This window comes from Quercus robur, chromosome 5 (assembly GCF_932294415.1).
Source record: "Quercus robur chromosome 5, dhQueRobu3.1, whole genome shotgun sequence".
NCBI classification, from domain to species: Eukaryota; Viridiplantae; Streptophyta; class Magnoliopsida; order Fagales; family Fagaceae; genus Quercus; species Quercus robur.
In genome coordinates, this window is record NC_065538.1 from 56,805,238 (window position 1) to 56,814,650 (window position 9,413).

Here is a 9,413-nt window from a genome sequence, read left to right on the forward strand (position 1 = left end):
GAGGAAAAAAAACAAAGGATAATGATAAGAAAATAAGGACATGAAAAAAGCTAGAGTCCAGAAAATAATAATAATAATAAGCAAAATAGTGAAGAGTTTGAATGGGATCCAAACAAAATAAAACCAAATAGAGGAAAACATCAAACTTTAAATCGGAGGCAGAGTTGGTATTTGCACAATTTGTGTTTAAACCCAAGTTCTACCGTGAAAAGCAACCTATACAATTAGAAAGAAAAGGATAATGAAGAAAAGCTAGAATCCAAATAATTTGAATAAAAAAATAGTGAAGAGTTTGCTTGGGATCCAAACCAAATAAAAACCAAAAAGAAACAAATAGCAAAAATAAACGTACCCAAATTCAACATAAACCAATTGCGGTTGATTTGATTTTTTTTAATTTAAAAAAAAAAAAAACAATATAAAAAAGAGCCATGTACATTAACATACCGTTAAGCATGAGCAAATAGAAAAGCATGATGATGATGGTATAGAGAAGAATGACACAAAATTGAGATAACTAAGGAAGAAGCAAACAAAATAACCTTGAAGTTGAGTTTGAAAACCAACATGAGTATGGCCTTATTTTGTAGGCAATATTTACGTAGGAGTTAAAAGTTTTTTTTTTTAACTCTAAATCATGTTAAAAGAATAAGGTTTTTTTTTTTTTTACCTAAGCTCTAAGTCAGCGTTCAACTAAAACGTTTTTTTTATGTTAAAAAAATGTAATTTGAGTTCAAATAGAACTCATATGTGAATTTTGAACAAAACAACAGGAATGCAAAAAATGTGAGTTTTTTTTTTTTTAATAAAATGTAAAAAATGAGAGGTCCCAATGTGAGAAACTATTTGAGCTTGAAAACCAACGTAAGTGTATTGGGAGTGTGGTGAGTGTGGTTCTATCTTGTAGATAGCATTTTACATGGGAGTTAAAGAAGCATTTTTACCAAATTTTGCCCCTACTTAAACATAAGATGTAGGGGTATTTTGAAATCAAAAGAAGTCCAGTCTAAACAGATAAAACTTCTTAAATAATAGTATAAATAATGTGCTACTACATTCTTATCATCAAACTCACTGTTTTTAGTCCAAGAGAAAAAAGACGAGACAGAGTCTCAGAGAGTGAGAAAGAACAAAGAGAGAAGAGTGAGAAAGAGAAAAGAGCTAGACACAGTGTTAGAAGCTTTACTTGTTGCTGATGATGGCTTGTGGATTGAGGGTGCTTGGGCAACATTAAGCCAATCACTTGGCTTCATGTTTTCTTAACACATTAATGGCTCTTCATGTTAGATTTGTAATGCTCCTAAGGGCTCTTTAAGGGGGACATGCCGCCTAGTCTCCCTACTCGAGTTGGATTGATAAGCAATGCAAAGGGGCAACATGTGGAGGCACCTTGCTCCTCATGATGCCCCAAGGGCATGGCAGAGAGGGGCCATGGTGGGCAAAGTTGGTTTTCATGAGGGATGGCAACAAGTGGTGTCGACCCTTTGTGGTGGTGCATGGCATTGGTGGCTTAATTACTGGTTGCTTGTGAGTGGGCTTGGTGGCTTGTGTGCAAGGTAGGGTTGGGCTACCATGATGATGAGCAATTAGATGCTGTGTGTAAGGCATTGAGCTGGTGGGTGTTGGCTAAATGCATGGATAAATGCTAGTAGGCTAATGGCAGTTACTTAGTGTGTGCAGTGTGCTGCATGTGGGCATGCTGTGTGGGTTGTGTTGTCTGATGGGGGAGGGCTTGGGCATGGGCCAAGCTTCCCAAAATATGGGAAAACATGTCGTGTGGGCTGTTGAGTGATGGACAAAAGCCCTATGATCTGCTGAGACATGGGTTTTGCATGTGTTGATGTGCAGGAACAATTATCAAGCAGTTCCTAGTTTTCTTGATGTTCAGAACTGCTGTGTAGGGGCTAAAAACATGGAGAGCAAACGAAGACAATATCAATTCAAGATGTCCTAAGTCAGACCCAAGTGGCAAATTGTCCAAGACCTAGGCAGTAATTGCCATAATAGTTATTTATGTGTATATGACCCTAATGCTATTAGGGGTGTCAACAACAAGTATTTTGCCTTTGGGAGAATTTTGTGTGTTTCTCCAAGCTTGTATAGGGTTTCCTTTGTACTTGAAATTGAGTAATAAAGGTTAGGAGTGAGTTCCTTGTAAACATAGCGTGTGTTGTGTGTGTGAGTCCCTATATAATCTGTTCTAAGTGTTTCTTGCTATGTGTGTGTGTGTTGTTGGTTGAGACTAAGTCAGGGACATAGGACCATCAAAGGCAAAAAATTGAGTGAAAAATTTGACCCTGTGACACACACAGAGACATGGGCATGGCCTCTTACACTGATTGAGAGACCTTTACTAGTAATTATCTTTGTCTATCTCTTTGTTCTCTCCAAAATATAATTTGCTCTCAATTTTTTGGGTTTCAATTCTTTTTCTTTTTTATTTGGCCGCTAAGATGCTTTTTTGAGGGAAATTTGATTTTTGTTTTCTCTGGGACAAATTTCTTCAATTTAGGATTCTACAAGGTCAACAATTTTGAACCTTAAATTTGCAGGATTGAAATTTTCTTACTTTAATTTTTAGTTTTGAATAATTGAAATTGGTGATACGAGGAAACAAAAATGACTCTAAGCCTAATCTAAATGATGAAGTCTTACAATTTTCGTTTTATTTTGAGGTTATTCGTTCCGTATTAATTTCCTTTGGATTATGTTTAGTGGTTAAGTGTCAATACTCTCTTCTTTTCGGAATCTTTAATCTTTTGAATTTATTATTTTTAAATGATTCATTCTAGAACTAGAATTAACATCCCTATAGCTTTGTGTAAGAGTGACTACTCATACATTTAGAATTTGCAGTCCTAAAAAGGTGCATGAAACATGTTGTTACAAGATTTTCTGTTTTGATTGCTACACATGAGATATTTATAAAATGTGTTGTATTTTTTGAATTGATTTAGTGTAAACCTCTACTGATTCATTAGCACACCCCCTCCTTAATAATTGTTTTACTTTTTACTAAGGATGGTTATATGAAAAAAAATCATATTTAATCCGAGCATATAATTTATGATGTAATATGGTCTGTACATCTACTAATGAAATTTCATTTGTTAGGATTCAATTAGAGTTTCACCAGCCACATGGAAATGCTGTGAAGATTTTTTTTTTTCAAACCAAATAAAGAGTAAAGATCCTCTTAAAATAGGGTTGCCTATAATATTATGCATTATGTTGGTATTAGTATGCATTTTATTATGTTACTTATATGCTTCTTATATGAAAGGTTTTGCTCATCTTTGCTACTGTAGTACATTTCCAGTGTACTTGGTTGGCTTTTATTCTTAATAAAATTACTTACATTATTTATTAAAAAAGAAATTGTTCTCTCCAAAATCTTTCTTTAGTCAAGACCAAATAAAATTCTCAGGTAGACGCCAAGTATTCCTGCTCGTCAAATGAGTTTCCATCAACCTCAAGGTCCTAACCTTTCCCTCCCATTTTTTTTATATTTATATATAATCATGTTGTATCTTTTATGCTCTCATTTTTTAGAGTTTCAGTTCTTTTTCTTTTTTGATTTCGCTACTAAGGTACTATTTGGTTTGAGGTAAATTTGATTTTTCTTTCCTCTGAGTTTTTTTTTTTTTTTTTTTTTTTTTTTTTTTTCTCAATTAGAGTTCTACTAATTTGGGATTTAAATAGATTTGATTTTGGTGTTTAATTTGGGTGTTCAATTTGGTATTTTAGTTTCACATTATGTCTCATTGTAAAATTAATCTTTTTCTTCCTATCACACACACAAACACATAATTTCATACAAGCATATTATTATCAGCTTTTTTTTTTTAATGATGATATTTGATTTGGAACTTTGGATTTGGATGCAGATCCAACATTCATTAATGTAGCCGCAATGGATAACCAGTACTATATATTCATAGTTTTCTTTTGTTTACATGCACACAAACTAACGGGTTTAGCTAATGTGAATATCCTGTCTAATTTTATTGAATATCCTGCTAATGGGTTTAGCTAATGTGCAGCTTGAAAGTTCAAAAACGTGTACAAGACACCTTTGAACGTTTAGACCCCCAAAAACAACTTAACCAAATCAAGCAATATGTCAAACAACAAGTGTGCGGAAACTTAACATATGCTATAATATGAAATTGGTTAAACAACTATCTAAGCCATAACAAAATAAAACCACAGCAGATAATGTAAAGGCAGAGATAGAGAGGAAGGAAGATGCAAACACAAAGATAACACCCGATGTGTTATCGAAGAGGAAACCGAAGACCTCGGCGAAAAACCTCTCCGCCGCCCTCCAAGCGGTAATCAATCCACTAGAAAATACAGTTGGGATACAAGGACAGCAATAGACCCTCCAAGCCTAATCTACCCAGTGCACCTAAGCCCTCCAAGCTTCTTGCTCCAACGAGGTTGCGCCGAACCTTTTTCTTTTCTAGCTTCCCGGATTCCGCTACTAGACCGTAGCATCAACCAATGAATATTGGCTCCTTCCTAACTGCTTCCCAGAACTCCAAACGACTGTCTCACAGAGATGATAATGGTGAGAACCAGGTTTGGTATAATGCCTCTCAAGGTTTTGACAATGGAGAGGAAGAGAGTGAGGGATTTTGATGAGACTCTAAGGTAGGGATTGTGTGTGAAACAATCTTGTTTTTCTTTAGGGTTTCTCTCTCAAAATTCTCTCTGGAAGCTCTCTTTCAATCGTGGGTTAAAGGGGTATTTATACTGGAGTGGAGAGGAATGTGAAACGTCAGGTTTTTCCAAAACAGGGGTGGCTCGCGGCTTGACCTCGCGGCTTGACCAAGTCGCGAGATCCAGTCGCGAGTTAACCGTATGGCCAATTGTCCTGTTTTGTCCTGTAGTGCTCCAGCTAGCATGACTGTTCATCTTCCAGCATGCTTGGCACGTGTGCAGCTTCTGGCGGCTTGCAGCCGCGAGTCCACTCGCGAGTCCCAGCCGCAACACTTTGTTTTCTTGCACACTCTTGAGCAATCTTCACTCTATCTCACTCACTACCCTTACAACAAACCCACCTAAATACAGGGTTACTAAATGCTGAATTACAAGCAAATTTGGCACGGAATAAAGCCAATTAGATGGTTGAATAAATTCAACCTTACACAGCTCATGGAGGAGACAATTTGACATGATTGGGTCATGGAGGAGACAAGTCGACATGGTTAGTTCTTGGAGGCTGTGGAGGAGACTGTTCAACATGATTAAGTCTTAGAGGTTGTAGAGGAGACAGTTTGACATGATCAGGTTCTAGAGGCCATGGAGGAGGCAGTTCGACATGATCAAGTCCTTAAGATTGTGGAGAAGACAGTTTGACATGATCAGGTCCTTGAGGTGGCGGTGGAGGAGACAATTCAACATGATTAGGTCTTGGAGGCTATGGAGGAGACAGTTCAATATGATTAGGTCCTTGTTTTCTGTCAACATTCACACTACCCAAAAAGGAAAAAAAATTATGTTCGTACTAATAGTTATGTGAAATAGGATTTGTGTTGATCATACCAATTTTCCCTGGAGATAGGTATCATGTAACTTTTCTAATTTCTTTCTCTCAAGTCCAAAAGAATAGTAGGGGAACTTGTGCCCTATAAAGTTTGGCAACATAGAACTTAAGTACAAAAATATGTCACTCATCCAAAAAAAAAAGTACAAAAATATGTGGGGCATTTCTATAAGATTTTATTAGTTTTGTCCTGTTACATTGCTGAAGCACTAAAAATCAAAGAAAAGCAATCAAACAGCCATTTTAGGAACACATGATTCATTTACCCTCTTTGCAATCAATTACTTTTAAAACTCTGGGATCTTGAAGGGATGGTTTTATTTTTTAAAAATATCTAGAATTGAACTGATTATATTTGGAGAAATTATAAAGTTGACATAAAGTTAGTCCTCAACTAATTTTCATATAAGGTTTTGGAGAAATTTATTAGATACTCTAGGAATATAGGGGCCTACCCCTGTGTGAGAGGGAGAGATTATACTCCCGGAGTACCCAATAATCATTCCTGTTTTGGACAAGACATGCATCTGACAACCAAACTAACCTGATGCCAAATGATTTCTTGACGTAGTTGCTCCATTGGTTTCTTCTAGTCTTTTTTCTTCAAATTGGAGATTGACCTAGTGATTTTGGATTGTGATATTTTTTTCTAAGTCTGAGACAACTAGAAAATTGACTACCAAAAAGGGAACAAAAATAAATAAAAATGCTGGAGATATTTTTAAAGTGCTAAATGAGAAAGAATTTGTATAAAGTTATTTGTTCATTTTATAAAGTTAGCGTTATGACACTCTAGTAATATTTTTTGACTAATATTAGTGGGAAAACGTGTAAACCTCAAATTCGATTACATAGAAAACTATAATACTAAATCAAGAAATGCTTTGTATTGTATTCAAGCTCACTAAATGAAAATACATACACAGAATTCTCTATTTATAGAAATCCATAGATTAAAACTACCTCTAGAAGGTTCATCTCTAACAACCTCTAACAAATCTATAACAGAAAGTACAGCTGTACACAAAAATATCTGGATTCTAGAAAAGAGAAATATCTAAGAACATTGTTAGCTAGTACAGGGCAAGTACAGAATTCAAGCTTAATGAAGAAGAACTACCAAAACGACACCGTCTTCAGTTCTGAACAATACGCTAGACTTGAACCAAAAACGATGCCGTTTATATTAAATAGAACATCATCGTTTTAGGCTTAAGAGAACTTTGAACAATTGGATCCAAGTTGCCGTTGGAACAGTGCTTGTTGATCTTTGAATCCAAGTTACCGTTTATTATTATCTTCAGGGGTCTCTCTCTCTCTCTTTAGGTGTACTTCAGGCAGCAGACAGCAAACAACAATTGAATCCAAGTTACCGTTGGAACAGTGCTTTCCTCTCTTTCCTTATAAATTCACACAAGTTTACTCCTTTTATAATCGATTCTCTAGTCCTTCTCACCATCCCCTCTACCCTGCTGGTATTTCAATCCAATTCTACGAACCCCACCGGAAACTCTAATGTGAAGTATGAAATTGGACTCTTTTGCACTGTTAGTGCATCTGCTGTTGCTGGGTACGGATTGATGCTTTCCCTTACATAGCTCTCCTTCCAAAAGGTTTTAAGAAGATAAACATTTACAGTGATTTTGGAAAGGTTAAAGGAGAACCAAATAAATTAATAGTTTTTATGTATAAACTTTCTTTGCTATTTTTTTTTTTTTTTTTTTTAAAGTATAGCTCCTTTTGTACTTGCATTTTAGTGCTTTTATTGTTAAAATAGTATTATAACAATTATACCACCTTTATTGTTAAAATAGTATTATAGCTTGCTATACTTTCGGCATAGAAAATTATAGTATTATAGCTTGCTACACTTTCGACATAGTTCGACATAGAAAATTGATAAGGTTAAAGGATGTACTTTGATATCATCTTAAATAATTCAAAAAATATGGACAAGAAAAGCCAAAGAGAGAGGAGTCTTAATGCATGAAGTGCATCGACACCTTAAAAATGAATGCAATTGCACATAACGAAACACAAGTCCCTAGCCCGTTGTAGAGAATCTGAGGTCATAGAGTTGACTACGGATTAATTAAGTTATGTAATTAAATTACAGCAATGTTTTCTCAAAAAAAAAATTACAGCAATGTATTTATATGCTCAAAGCATACATGCCTTGTTTAATGTTAAGACTAAGTGCTCATTTGCTCACAATGTATATGATGTTTTGTTTCTAGTAGGTAACTCTCATGGTTTTCTTTTTTCTTTTTTCTTTATTCTTTTTTTTTATATCATTATTTCGTGTTTCTTCATTTAATCACAATTAGGCAAATTGTCTTTATATTTTTACCAACCCTTGGCACTGTCACCACTCCCTATGTGTTTTACAATTAATATTCATGAACTCTTCTCCTCACAATGTATTTTGACTTATTTTATTTGCATATTTTGGTCTGTTTTCTATACTCATATTCACTTATATTATATATATATATATATATATCTCTCTCTCTCTCTCTCTCTCTCTCTCTCTCTCTCTCTCTCTCTCTTATGAAGCACACCAGAAACAAGCATACAAAAATGCCCACATTTTGAAGACAAGGTTGGAGTGATAGATTATGAGCAAGGTGTTGAATAAGGTAGGAATGAGAAATGCAAAGACAAGGTTGAAGTGATTGTGTTTGAGAGAGTCAAATATGGTAAGAAGGGGACCACAAAAAGTCTTACTGAAAACACAAAGTTTATGAAGAAAGGGTTAGCGTTGAAGCTAATGGTTTTATCCAACAAAAGCGTAAAGGCTATGAGCAACGTACACAGTGCATTGGGCATTTAAGCATATCAGCTACAGTTGAGTGGCAAGTAGAATACATTTTAGTGTTGCCAATACCAATTAAAAGAACGGTGAGAAAAAAAAATACAAATTTTAATCTTGAGGAATATGATTGCCTAGAATCATTTAGTGGCAATCTAATTATTTATCACGTTCAAATGCAAAAAAGTCTTTTCAAATTTCTCTTCTTTTTTTTAATACAAATAAGAGAGGTAGATAACTGGATATATAATAAGAGGATATTAAATATTATTAAGTATATATTTAAAATGCCCACTAACTATTTAGGAAAATAATTATAAAAATGTGGACTCGATAAACAAGAAAGAGATTAGCAACAGTAAAAAATCAACTTCATTTTTTTTATTTAACTTGTAAAAATTCAAATGAACATTAATATAAACTTCTACTAATTAAGCAATAATTTTTTGGAATTGACTAGATTCAAATCATTATTATCATGATTGTCACTAGGACCAATATGTCAATTCTACACAAGTGTGGGCTTTCATGGCTAGGCCTCATAAACCCTCTCTTTCATAAAAAGTCAATTGAAAAATGATAATACTCATTATAATTCTTAAGAAATTTAAGTAAAATATGCAGTAGGAAAATAATTATAAAAATGTGGACTCGATAAACAAGAAAGAGATCAGCAACAGTAAAAATCATCTTTATTTTTGTTTTTATTTAACTTGTAAAAATTCAAGTGAACATTAATATCAAGTTATAAACTTCTACTAAGCAATGAATTTTATGGAATTGAAAGCATAAATTCAAATCATTATTATCATGATTGTCACTAGGACCAATTGTCACTAGTACTTATCACTACTTTCATTTGCGAACTAGTATACTTGAAAGAAATAAATTTACAAAACCAACACACAAGCAAATCACCAATGCCATCAAACTAGCCTTTAAACTTCAACCATATCAAGCATCATTGATTGTCAGTACTTAATGCAATATTATAAAACTCATATAAGTATGGTTAGTTGGTTGCTACAAGTCTTACCAATATATGATCAA